This window comes from Amblyomma mixtum, chromosome 3, assembly GCF_055824585.1.
Source record: "Amblyomma mixtum isolate Tamu chromosome 3, ASM5582458v1, whole genome shotgun sequence".
Classification (NCBI taxonomy): domain Eukaryota; kingdom Metazoa; phylum Arthropoda; class Arachnida; order Ixodida; family Ixodidae; genus Amblyomma; species Amblyomma mixtum.
Genome location: NC_143014.1, coordinates 233868569 through 233882755, shown reverse-complemented (window position 1 = coordinate 233882755; position 14187 = coordinate 233868569). Strand labels below are relative to the sequence as shown.

The following is a 14187-nucleotide window of genomic DNA, read 5'->3' as shown; positions in this document are numbered from 1 at the left end:
ATGCGTGGTAAAGGGTCTAGTATGCCCAGGGGTGAAGCAGTGAAACATGCGCAGTCATTAGCTGTGAATCCAGGTGATGCACACACACATACACACACAAAATTTAACATAGATACAGTGGAACCTCGATTATACGACGTTCAGGGGACCGCGCGAAACCGTCGTATAATCCGGGTGTCGTATAATCGAATATCAAGCGTGATATTTTTTAAAGGCTGAACTTCATCGGCATCTTTTTTTTTTTTTTTCGGAACACAAATGAAGCACATTTTGTCGGTACAGGGCTAGTCTTCAACAAACAAGATAAAATGGCCGTTGAGGCTGCCGTGAGCAGCGGGGCAGCGGCTCGCTTGCGCGGTTTTCTTGATAGGTGGAAAGATTAAGGCGCACCGGTTGTCGGCTGGCTACAGTGTGCCTACCGTATTTACTCGATTGTAAGCACCCCCTTTTTTACACGATCGCGATGCCCTAAGTGAGAGAGGGTGCTTATTCGAAAAATCTAAACTGACCTGACCCCCCCCCCCTTCCCCCCCCCCCCCGGGCCCCTCTTTTCGTGGCGGAATCTCGATGAAACGGGCGCGAAAAAAAAACATTTTATTTAGGAAACATTCAAAAGAAAAATAGCTGCAGATAGTTCTGTGCCGCCATCTGTCTTGTAGTGTCGGAACGCCATCTGTCTTGTAGTGTCGGAACGCAGCAACACAAAAAGCGCCGTAGACGCCGCTGTCCTCGCTTTGGCAGCACGGCCTCGCCCGCTTATCTGCTTTTTCAGCAGCCTCCGGTCCGCCATTGCTGCGACACGGCGCGTCTTATCTTTTCTCTTTATCTTTCCTCTGATCTTTTAACTCTCCTCTATCTGCACTTGGCAGCGGTGGTGGCTTGGCTCAAGCCAGTCGGCAGGCCCGTGCAATTTCCTTTTCATCCTTCTCTCAGTCACAACAACAACGCGCAGGCCGCGCCTCCTCGGGACTCCGACTGCACAGGCTCCACGAAAAAGAGAGCAAGTGCACTTGGCGGCCTCGGCAACGCTCTCTTCCGTGCAAAAAAGGGGGTGCTTAGATTCGCATGCAAAGTTTTTTTTTCCGAAATTTTTTTCCGAAAATAGGGGAGGGGGGGGGGGTTAGAATCGCGAAAATACGGCACATCCCGGCCTGCGTTTGCTGACGACCTTTTTTGACGGACGGTACGAGCCAAGCCAGACGTCGTACGAAGCGGGGTCCTTCTAAAATTTGCGTCGTATAACCGAGGTTTTTAATGCATTGTCTCTATGGGGGTTTTGCCGGGACCGCACAAATTCGTCGTAAAATGCGGGTCGTCGCATGACCGGGGGACGTATAATCGAGGTTCCACTGTATATCATTACAACAATTACAAAAAAATCTTGTTACAAACATACGCGATGCCCATGCAAGCACAGAAACCTGCGTGCAGCTTCAGAAAAAAAATGCCACACAGCAATTTGAAAATGTCCTAGTTGCTGAAGCTGGGGTAGTAGTTAATCTGTCCTTTCAGCAGGTAGAATATGCTGGAACCACCTGAAAATAACACAGAACATAAGAGATCCATTTTCAGGTATCCAGCAGAGGCGACATTCCATTGTGAAAACATGGCGGTTAGCAGAGAGGTTAGCCCTGTGTAAAACAGCCCAACATGTCGTATTCTGTGCAATATGACAACACCTCTGTCAGTCTTGCAATACAAGATTCATTTTTTGAATGACCCAGTACAAAACTAGTACTGTACACTGCCACTGTTGGCCATGGCATCCAAATACAACTGCAACAAATTTGCATCGACAGGAAACATGAAAAAATCAAGCTCCCTACCAAAACTCATGAATGAGAACAAAGCAACTTTTGCAAACCTGCTAGGACTTTAGAAATCATGGCTCTTCCAATTGCTCCACAAAAGATAAAAGGTTTGCTGCACAAATTCTGTTCATTCATACTTGCCAGGGTAAAGAGAAAACAGACGCCAAGGCTGGCTAATAAAGATTGCGTGCGCTACATTGCCTATTTCTTCAAACCATTCTGACCATCACTGTGTACAGGAACATAGCACCAACAGTAGAATCTGTATAAGCGGAAATAGATTAAATAGAACCACCACTTAAATGGAGCACTAGTATAAGACAGGGATTCTCAAACTGCGTTCTACGGGCTGCTTTTGTTCGTTCTCCGAGCACCCACACTGGCATGTCCCCAGTGTCTTGGCGCAGCCTGCCGAGATGCTGCTGCACCGGTGGACGCAGGATTAAAATGCTGGCAAGGTGGTATGCAAGGGGTGTGGAGCACAAGGAGACGCGTGCTACGTGCAATCTTGAGCGCGACAACTGGAGTCGCGGGCTGCACCACCGAGCTAACCCAGTCCGCACCATTAGATGGCTTCGAAAACTCTGAGGCGAGGTTTTGCTGCCAGTAAGCCCATTTGCACTGGAAATCCAATATCTTTCACAATTCAAAAAAATGATTGCTAGAGGTTAGCACTGCTAAGCACGGAATATTGAGTGAAGGCAGGTTTTTGCAGGTGGACACCAACGCCACCTACATGAGAGACTGAGGTGTCCACTGACCCCGGGAGCCAGTTGTGCGCCTTTCCTCCCATCAAAATCAAGGGACTGTACAACGTCAACACCAACAAACCAAATGAACACTGGCGGCCCACTTGTTTTGTTTGGTTTCTGAGAAAAGGAAATGGGGCAGTAACCGTCTCATCTTGGTGGACACCCGAGCAGCTTCAGGGGGGAAGCTGGTCTTAGAAAAAAAATTTGATAATGAAGCCATAACAATGGAATCTTCAAGAAACACATATTTTTGCGTGCTGATTCCAAATATGTAATTTAATGTTAGGTAAAACAAGTCCTTGTGCACTTATATGTTCTTTAACTTTTTGCCCAGAGCTTTCAATGAATTTTGCAGCACGAAACTTGCTAGGACGCATCCCATTGGCTTGTCCTGATATCAGACTAGGCAATAAGGGAAAAATTATTATCCTGCCTATCATAGAAGTTGAGTTATATACAGGGTTTTGAAGTTGCCACTTCACAAACGGGAAGAAACTGACAATTTCAAAATCCTATAACTCACCTTCAAAAACAGGCAGGATGATAACTTTAGCCTTATTGCATAACTTGATGTATAACTTGCATAACTTGAGAAACCAATGGCATGCAATTTAACAAGTTCCCTGCAGTAGAATTTCTTTCAAACTCTCAGCAAAAGTTACCTAACATATTGCAAAAGTGCACAAGGGCTTGTTGTACATAAAATTAAATTACATATTTGGAATCAGCACACAAAAATACATGTTTCCTGAAGGTAGCATGGCTGTGACTTCATTATTAAAAATTTATTTCTAAGACCCTCTTCCAGGGAAGACAGGGGGAAAAAGAGAAGATATGTCATGTGGCTGCCACACCACCAGCTCTTCCACTTGAAGGTCAAATTTCAGCACCCATGACCTTAGCTTGACTAGGCTAGTAAGGCTGGCGTTCCCTAAAAAAAAAGAAACTCCAAGTTATGCTGGCACGAGCTGGAAGCGGCAGATAGCCAATGAAGCCGATCAGACGTCAAGTGATTCCGTGCCAAGCCTAGCCAGTCGAATACGCGAATACAAGGAAACGTTTGTTTGTCTTGTGACAGTTTTCTGCATTCTTGTTTTGTGGTTAGAGGTGAGAGCATGAGTGAGAGATGGGCATTGATTAAATAACAGCCCAAGGCAAGAAAAAAATATTTACAAAAGTGAATGAAGCAGCAAAAAGAGCACAGGGGAGCCATTCCCAACCAGCAAAGACCTGTTGTGACAGTTGTGATGACCGAATGTGAAGAGTGAGGTGAGGGCCCTTGGCATACAATGAAGACTGTTGGGGATCCCCTGGTCTAAAGTTTATAGTTTATTAAGACAATGTAAAAAAAAATCTCCAAAAAACAAATACCATTTAGAAAAGTTTCAATGACTTGGCAGCGACCAAATACTGCAAACTTACATAAATCGGACTGTGTTTAAAAACCACAACATCTGGCCAATTATCCGAAGATCAATTTCAAACCTTCGGCAAAAAAGAACAAAGCCATCCCTTCTCTAATCTGTCGTTCGCCGTGTGGGCTGGTCACAGATGCTGCAGGCCTTCGTTCAAATTCCACAAGTGGGCTTCTCCACACACCATAATTGATGAAAACAATATAACCAACCAGCCGCTTCAAACTTGGCTTATAGGGTTTAACGTCCCAAAGCGACTCTGGCTATGAGGGACGACGTAGTGAAGGGTTCCGGAAATTTCGACCACCTGGGGTTCTTTAACTTGCACGGACATTGCACAGCACAGTACACGGGACTCTAGAATTTCGCCTCCATCGAAATTCAGCCGCCACTGCCGAGGTCGAACTCTTTTGTCTTTCTGGCCAGCAGCCGAGTACCATAACCACTGAATCACCACCGAGGCGGTTCTAACAATCACAACGTGAAAGCGCAAGGTTTCTCCTATTATCCTGCTACGCTGTGTTTCATACTTGGCACCCACAGCCCTCTCTCTGTTCACAACTCTTCAAGCGTGAGCTCCATCCAGCTGCCTGGTAATTACGATAAACTGTCATATGCGGGGAAAGCCCACTTGGGGAATTTTGCATGGGGCTCCAGAAGGAGGCCAGAGTGGAAGCATCACCAGCGGGGCAAGCAAAAGAGTAAAAATCCCTCCTATTGCAGGGTGCATTGTAGACTGGGCACCTGACCCGTACGAAATAGCAGCCGTGTCAACAACGGGGAGGGCCTCTCGAGTACAACCGCTGATGCAAAACGGCTGTGAAAGCTAAAGCAAAGAAATGCCAATTTTTTTTTTTACCTTCACAGCTGAGTGACCAATTCCACTGTAGTTTATAGGTGGAAAAAGTATCATCAGATTTACAATTACCTTTTCTTTAATTTTCAGTAACTTGTCAACAGAATTCACAATGTTTTTTTTTTACTCTTTTGCAGTGAAGTCTGAGCTCATGTTGTTCCATTCTGCTCTCTCTTTTTGCAAAAGAAACTTCTGATAAATAGGGTCCCTCCAAATTTTATTCAAAGAGAGTCCTGCGAGTTTTTGAGCCGCGTTAAGAGGATGACAGAAAAACTGACCGCTCCGAGTGGCCATTCATCTACAAACAAGGCTACCAAACCTATTGCAAAACGTTTTAAATCAGCGCCTTGACACACTTACCGCACACAACTCTACGTTTCCCCCCCAGAGTGCGACACCGACACTCACATTAAGGTGCCACGCGGGAGAGCTCAGAGTTGATGCACGTCAGCTGCCTGGTCTCTGGGTGTCGCTTGAAGAGTTCCACGACAGCAGGTTCGCTGTCTGTGGCTTGGAGCAGTTACCTGCACAAAGAGCACAAGTGGTACAAAGGGCATAGTTACATCTGACATGCAACGGCAACTACAGCAACAAATATTTGCATTTCCAAGCCCAAAGGCAGCACCTGGCCGTTGGACACCTTGTAATGGAGGGCGGTGGATCAATATTGTTTAGTGAGCAGCTTCTCACAGTGCACAGAAAAATACTTGCAACGCAAGTGTTGTTTCCTGCACATCACTCGAATCGAACGGGGCTGCTACGGCAGCTGAGGACAAAAGCATTTTTGAGAGGGAAACCGTTTATGAACGCGCAAGTTTTCCGTATCATGCAAGATTTCACAATAACAATGAATATATCCACAGATCATCCAATGGCAGATCTGTATTTATTTTTTTTCCATCAACGCCTTTGCTACCGTCAATTTCGTTCCCCACTGATGGTTTAAGGCAGTCTTAACTGTTCGCCGCGATTGACGGAAATATCGGAGGAATATCACTTGAATATTTCCACAACAGTATCCTATTATTTTCGAATTTTCAGAGTTTCTGACCAAGAATGTCAGGCATGTTCGATGACAGAGCCATAGTTACCACAGCAAAACTTCCGCAGCAAAGGATGCTTTCCAAAAATATTTAGCTACCTTCGGAACATGCTGCCAAAGTATATTTCACCAAATGTGGCAGCACTTTTACGATGATGATGCCGAGGAAAGCCGTGCCACGCCTTTTCACCCATAGAACCTAGCTAGCCCCCCCCCCCCCCATAAAAAAATGGAGAAAAGGGGGAAGTGTAATCTCTGCTATAAAAAACAAGAACAGAACTTGGAACAAGTGTAATGTGCGGCCCATTCCAGGTCATCTCCAGTTCTCGTCCTCACGAGACTTGCTTTCTCTAGTAGCACAGCACTCATTTTTACCTTGAAAGAAGGCCTCGGAAAGTGCTGTGTATTACAGTCAAGCCCACTTATAACAATACTGGTTATAACAATATATTGGATATAACAATGGTCAGTCATGGCACCATCAGCTTTGGTATGTGTTCTATGGTAAAATAAACTGCTTATAGCAATGCTGTCAAGGCACATTATTGGTTATAACAATTAAATCTGGAAATTGAGTGTCAACCATTATGGAAAAAAAACAAACAAGGAAATGCTACAACCACGCCAGCAAAACCATGCTTACAACACAAAAGCGCGCGTGTGGGGCCGACCAAAGGACTAAGCTGGCACAGCAACGCCACGAAAGCAAAAGAACCCGTGAATGCGTTCCCCTGAGCAAAAGACCCATGCAGAGAAGAAAGTAGGGAGCATGGTAGGGAGCCTTGGCGGAGCAGTCCATTATTGACGTTTCTGAGGGGTGCGCCGCTCGCAGAAAAAAATGTGCAGATGCGTTTTTCTTTGTTTTTACACTCTGAGCTATGGCTCGCACCGGCAGCACGTACGTTGTCCCATCTTCTGCTGTTCTTCTACAACTTCCCCATGGTACCCGCTTCACAAATTTCCCGTGTCCCAGGGGCAGGCGTCATCGCATCAGAAGAGCTGCTGCATTGGCTACGTGCACCATGCGTACCCCTAATCAGTCGGTGCAGTGCGCGTGCGTGCAGCCAGAGCGGTTTTTCTCTTGTCAGCTGTCACCACACCCTTAGTTCTGCATGCTTCTTGAATTTCCCATGAGAATCACTTCCGGAAAGCCAGCTTGATTCCTGTGACATGGAGGTGCGCAAAGCTCCCGGTGGTGCAGTGATGGTGGTGCTTTAGTCATCGGTGAACGGTGAACATTTTTCCGGTTCCCTGAAGTTCGAATTAATGAGCTTTTGCAGCATTAGAACAGTCAAACCTCTCCGGGTTTTTACTGTCAATAAATGCCCTGAAGATTGTCATCTTTTCTTTTTTTCGGCACAACCCTGTTATAACAATTACAGTTAAACCTCGATATAACGAACTTCAATATAACGAAATCCTCAATATAACGAAGTTACAAGGCATATTTAACTTAATCCCCATTGGAAACCATGTATATTTTGCCTCGACATAACGAAGTAATATTGCTGCAATTTCATTACAACGAAGTCGCGTATCCTAAAAAAATTTGCCCGGAAGGAAAATGTCGCCGTGACGATGACGGCTGCGGGGAAAGCGGTGCTAACGTGAGTGACTTGGGTAACCCACGCGGATGGGCCTCATGGGGCTAGCGGAATTCGCTCCCAGCAAGCGGGAGAGAGAGAGCAACCCTCTCTCTTACCCCCCGTCCGGGCCCGCCTTTTTTTTTTTGCTCGGTGGCCGGCGACGGCGCACTCCTCTTCTTTCCCCCCTCCCCCCCCCCCCCGCCCACTCCTCTCAGGCTTCTTTGCTGTGCATGCGTCAGCTTACACGCCCGTCTCTCATTGGATCTGCCAACCCATGTGATTGCTTGCGCACTTGCGCGGCCACCGTCGCCGCCGTACTCCTTGTCCGCGCTGTCGCGTTGTTCACTCGCTGCTACCACACGTGCTGGATAATTCGCAGGCGTTGCTTTGGTATCCCTCGTGTATGCCCGCGTGCGTCGCCGCCATGAGTGGCAAGCGGAAAGCCCTTTCGCTTGAGCAAAAAGAGGCGATTCTGGACGCAGTTTCGAAAGGCGAAAAGAAGAAGGACGTAGCGGCTCGATTCAACATATCCATGAGTACGCTTTCAACAATTTTGAAAGCCAAGGAGTCTATCCTCAGCTCAGTGAAGTGTGGAACGAGCGCCCAACGTAAGCGATTGAAGCCTGCTACGTATCAAGACGTAGATAAGGCTGTGTTCGCCTGGTTCATGGACGCCAGAGCGCAGAATGTGCCGGTAAGTGGCGCAATTTTGCAGCAAAAAGCGAAGGATTTCGGTTGCCTGCTCGAGAAGGATTCATTCAAGGCAAGCAGTGGTTGGCTCCACCGTTTTAAGGCCCGGTACGGGATCGTCGGACGGGTGCTGTGCGGGGAGTCAACGTCGGCTGACGCGCCTGAAGCCGCTAGTTGGCTGGAGAAGGAAATGCCAGCAATACTGACGCGATACCAGCCATCGGACGTTTACAACGCGGAAGAAACTGGATTTTTTTATCAGATGCTACCGAATCGGACGCTAGCACTGAAAGGTGATCGCTGCCATGGTGGCAAACAAAGTAAACTGCGCATAACTGCTCTGCTGTGCACCAACATGGATGGCAGTGATAAGAGAGTGCCACTTGTGATTGGCAAGAGCAAGAAGCCGCAGTGCTTCAGAAACGCTCGGAAGCTGGAAGTGGAGTACACTTCTAACACGAAAGCGTGGATGTCCCGCGACATCTTCCGTGACTGGCTCCGGGCGTTCGACAAGGATATGAAGAGTGGCGGCCGCAGCGTGTGCCTCTTGGTGGACAATTGTTCCGCCCATCACGTAGACGACTTGGAGCTTACCAATGTCGAGCTACGGTTTTTTCCACCGAACTGCACGTCGCTGCTTCAGCCGCTCGACCAAGGAGTCATCAACAGCGTGAAGTGTGCGTATCGTCGCCGGTTGATTGACAAGCTGCTGCTCAATCTCCGCTTAAAACGCCCCACTAAGGTGGATATTTTTCAAGCCTTAGAGATGTTTTCCGCATCGTGGAAGGCGACATCAAAGGAAGTTATCAAGAACTGCTTCCGGAAAGCCGGTTTTGAGAACGGCGTGGCTGCAGCAGCGAGTGCCTCCGAAGACAATAACAGCACGGAGGCTAATGAAAGGGCTCCATTCGATGGCGAGGAAGGCGATCAAGCCGGCCTTGAAGAAGCATGGAGGTGCCTGGAGAGTGACGGGGCCGTTCCTGACGGTGTCGCTCTGGAAGACTTCCTCTACGCCGACTCTTGCGTCGTTGCCACCAAGGAAGTTACCGACGACTCCATCGTGCAGGATGTGCTAGGAAGCACGCAGGAGGACCCAGGCAGCGATATCGATGCTGAAGACAACGATGCCCCGAGCAGCCGCGAAGTGCTTGACGCAATTGATGTTCTGCGGCGCCACGCGAGTTCGATTGGGCAGCAAGATGCAATGCAATCCTTGTGGGCCTATGAACGCAGTGTGAGGCCATCTCTGATTGCAAAGCAGACGCAAAAGAAAGTCACTGATTACTTTCAGAGAAAATAAAGGATGAGTGCTTACAACTGGCAAGTGATTTGGTAATGTTTCCGCATGCTAGGTACGAAATTTCGATGCAACGAAATTTCATTATAACGAAGTAAAGTGCCGATTTTTACGACTTCATTATATCGAGGTTTAACTGTATTGGTTATAACAATGGTACAGTGAAAGCTCGTTAATTCAAAACTCGATAATTCGAATCTTCGGATAATTCGAACTACACTACTTGGTCCGGCCAAGCTCCATAGAGATCTGTGTATAAAAAAGCCCGTTAATTCGAAAGCGAGTCGGTTCTGTTACGGATAATTCGACCTACGCGCCACCGCGTCTGGGCGGCTTGGCACACAGCATGTGGCCAAAAAAAAAAAAAAAAGCACCTCCTCCGCATACTAGTTAGCTGCATACGTTTTAAACGGGAACAGAAGATGGAACTAGATAAAACCTTGGAAAAGTGGGTAAAGCTTAAATGGCACCGCTTAAATGGCACCATCACCGGTGCGGTGGCCGGCCGCACCGGATGGTAGGGGTTGGCGACCGCGCTGGCGGCTGCCTACCCTCTTTTCCGCGCAACCTCCGGAACTCGCATCTAAATACTCGTTAATTCGAGCCCTGTTAATTCGAAAATACGGATAAGCACTGTCAGCGCAGTTCCAGCCAACGCCCATGAAGGCTATAACTTCGGACCGGCGCTACAAATTATGAGCGAAAAAATTTTTTTTCTTTGCGAGTGTCGTCCATGCTTCCACCCATCGGTTGATCGCCAACGGAAGCACGCGCTCAGCCGCGAACAAGACGCCGGCTTTTGAGTGGCAGTAGACGGCGTCCGCCCCAATCGCCCATGGCACATAAGGCGAACATACTGAAAACGAGGGCTTGCACAACCGAACAAGCGCTGGCACTCTGCCAAAGTTCGCTTCCCCCTTGCTGGAGCTACCCCCCCCCCCCCCCCCCCCCCCCCCCCCCGGCGTAAGAATCTGAAAAAAAAAAAAAAAAGCGCCAAGAAATGCGTTGTGGGCCGTGACGGTGCCAAACAGAGGGAAGCGTTAACGACTGACGCTTTTTTTTTTAGATTCTTAGGCGAAAATCAAGGGGGGGGGGGGGGGGGGGTCATTATTTGAGTGGGTTCGTTATGCGAGTAAATACCCTACATATACCGTAATGCAAATGGTTCTTGTCGGTTTATTCGCGGCCATTCGATAATTCGAACATCGGATAATTCGAACTTTTTTCCCGGTCCCGTGAAGTTCGAATTAACGAGCTTTTACTGTATTTCCATGGCACTTGAATATTGTTATAAGTGGGCTTGACTGTATGTACAAAGCTGAAAATCGGAAGAATGGTAGCTAAGAATATGTGCAAAGTCTTGTATATTTGACTCTTGTTTTGTAATCAACTTCAGCCTCAGTGCAGCGGCTCATTTTTATTTTGCTTGTATTTTTTGTATTACCAACATACCTAGCCAATCAATTTTCGAAAAGTTGTACACACACAATTCCAGCCTTTTTTTTTAGTTCGGAAGTATAATCAATAACGCTGCAGTTTCATGTGTTTCAGTTTCAGCAGCCCCCTGCTACGCCTGCCCTCTCTTGGGATCCACTCTTAAGGGGCAGCAATTATTTTGCCTTCGCATTGCACGCCCTACCCAAGCCCATTTCTTCCTTTCGATTTCGACTAGGATGTCATTAACCCGCGTTTGTTCCTTCACCCACTCCGCCCGCATTCGGTCTCTTAATGGTGCACCTATCACTTTTCTTTCCTTACCTCGCTGCGTTGTCTATAACTTAAGCTGAACCCTCGTTGTCAGCCTCCACATTTCTGCCCCACAGGTGAGTACCAATAAGATACAGCTATTGTACACTTTTCTCTTGAGGGATATTGGTAAACTGCCATTCATGTTCTGAGAGAATGTGCCATATACGCTCCACCTCATTCTTATTCTTCCATTCATTTCCACCTCATAATGCGAACCAGCAGCCACTGCCTGGCCTAGACGTATTATTTTAGTAGACCTGTCTTTAGAAGAGTAGACGTATTCCCTTACCACTTCCAGAACTTTGCTACCAATTGTGAAGTGCTGTTCCCTTGCTAGACTGTTGAACATTGTTTTGCTTTTTGCACAGGCAAGCTGGGATGCCCTTTTCTTCGGTTTTGTTTATTTTCAGGAATGGGGTTGCGTAGCATATCCTGCTAACGATGAAGGCATAAGACACAATCATCAGAAAATGTGTCAAACGAGCGCTAGGGCTGCCCATTTCCACGTCCAATGATATACTGGAGAAAATGGGCCTGCATAACAATTGGAGAGAACTGACTGAAGCGGTTAGAACATCGCAAATCGAAAGGCTAACATCCACACCCGCAGGAAGGAAATACCTAGAGCTAGCGAAATGGGCAACCGTAGATAGCACAGTGAACACCAGAACAGATCTGGGAAGAGAAATAAGAGAGCATCTTATTATCGCTCCCATACCTAGAAACATGCATCCCATCCACGGCAAAGGCAGATGGAAAAGCAGGGTCGCACAGCTGACTGCTAAGCTAGGCAAGATGCCACAGGGAACCGTGGCCTACACTGATGCCGCGGTAGGCACGCTAGGAGACACCGTCTCCGTAGCCGTCGGGGACTCAGGCAGAACGTTGCGCGTTGTAAGACACCTTGACTTAAAACCCCTTGTGGCGGAGGAGGTTGCAATAGCGATCGCTCTAACTCAGCCAGGTACCAAATACGTAGTAAGCGACTGCAAAGCCGCAATTAGAAATTACAGCAAGGGACGCATCCACGAAATGGCGGCTAAATATCTAAAAGACTTTATCCCAGCCCACAATATTCTAATTATCTGGACCCCAGCCCACTCGGGTCTGGTTGGAAACGAGGCCGCCCACAGGCTCGCCCGCTCCTCTTTACCCCGGGGAGCCGTGGACACCTCACACGAAATCAGCACTAAAGAAACAAATACCTTTAATAGCATCACAGACATTCAGAAAAAGAACAAAAGGATCTATCCTCCTCCGGATAGATCGCTTAGCTCGGCTGAGGCCTATGATTGGAGAAGACTCCAAGCTAGAAACTTCGCATCCCCGCTCTGGAGGAGCTGGACAGGAGGTGACACGAGGGAGGATGCGGAGGTGTGCGAGTTCTGCGGGCATACCGCTACACTCGAACACATACTATGGAGATGCCCCAGTGCCCCAGGATATGGCAGAATCAATAATGCAGAGGAATGGGAGACCATACTCAGAAGTGCCGACCTTAGCATACAACGATACGCTACCCGCCTGGCAGCAGAAGCTGCGCGACTATACCGTTGCTAGTCTTCCAGCTGCGACGCTGCCCCTCCCCGGACGCCTGCGTGCAGACCCGGAGGGGCACCGGTCTTCTTCTGGCGGAAATAAAGTTTCTTCACTCACTCACTGGGATGCCCTGAATGCCGCCCGCCCAATCCTCAGTTCTGAACGTGACGAGGGGGTGTTTCGTTATGTTCACGCCTAATGGAAGAAGGCAGGGTGTCGCAGAATTTTTTTGAGCAATAAAACAGGCTGATCTCAACCTGACTGCTTCCTCATCGCAGTCCACATCAAGTTCTGTTACCTGCTGCAAGGAGCTCTCTGTCTGGGGTCAGTCTGAAATGACGAGGAACTCCCACAGACTCTTGCATGTCTGCAACTGTCTGTGTGAATAGAGATGCATTTAGTTTAGGTAGAAACAGGCATTATAACATTCACATTTTAAGACCCGTACCAAACAGACAAGGTTAATGGTGCTGTATGGAGCCACACAAAACACTGGTGTCAATGATGACACGCAGTGGCTCCTAATTGATTTTCTTTAAATTGCACATTCGTGAAGATCATAATAGTTCAAAAATTTCAACGACCTTTTGCTGCACATTGCTGATACTTGTTAAGGCACGTTTCTATCATAAATAACTGCACATTTTCAAAACAGCCGTGGCGAAAACAATAAATAAGTAACCACTTCAAATAAATGTCCCGAAGTGGCACACATGCTATGAGGGACACCGCAGTGGAGGCTCCAGGTTCATTTAGACTTCTTGGGGTTCTTTAACATGCGCTGACATCATACAGAAATGCAAGGGGCACCTGTGTACAGCGCAATAACATCAAATAACCCTAGGTGATTACTCTGGAGTCCTCCACTATGGCATCTATTGCTTAAGTGTCATTTAGGGACGTTAAACTGGAGAGAGTGAGATTGGTTTTTGCCACGCCTCTCTAAATGTTTGAATGTGCGGTTACACAATTTAATTCTTTTTTCCTTCAGTGAAAATGATGCTTTGAGACGAATATACACAGATCACCCACTGACATTTGCCTACAACCACTAAATAATTTACAATCAAGACCCGTATTTTACCGCGACTGCGCAAAAAATCGCAATTTAAGGATTTTTCATGATGTTATGTGATAGCTGTCATTTTTATGCCACTGATGTTATGTACATCAGTAGGAATGGCAGTATTTACTTATATGAATATGACGAGAGGTGAAAGCTCGAGAACTCCCAACAATCTCTCACGAACCTCGAACTATTCGCTCCTCGCATAGGACGAGGGACTTCCAAAAAAACGCAGATTTCACGTTCAGGACAAAAGCAGCGCATACGCAGACGTTATTTACGAAGCAATGTTTCAGATAAGCAACAACAGAGCAAACCGACTACAATACTTTAATGCATGCAGCCTCTTTACACAGCAGCAGCCACCATCACCACCACGCCCTC

The 14187-nt window shown here is 47.4% G+C and overlaps 1 protein-coding gene across 9 annotated transcripts in view; it reads right to left on the bottom strand.

Annotated features, from left to right (window-relative positions):
* Nucleotides 1–549: 549 nt before the first annotated feature.
* Nucleotides 550–14187, bottom strand: part of LOC149354042 (uncharacterized) — a 43503-nt gene continuing 29865 nt past the window's right edge. For 4 of the 9 annotated variants that reach the window (XR_016291148.1, XR_016291143.1, XR_016291145.1 and 1 more), the window contains 3 exons: nt 13036–13110; nt 5243–5358; nt 550–1535 (listed from right to left, as the gene is read on the bottom strand). The gene's annotated coding sequence lies outside the window, so the exon portion shown is untranslated. Of the gene's footprint in view, nt 1536–1566; nt 5359–13035; nt 13111–14187 lie in introns of those variants that run through there. The other 5 variants (XR_016291147.1, XR_016291146.1, XR_016291142.1 and 2 more) reach the window with 2 other exon arrangements.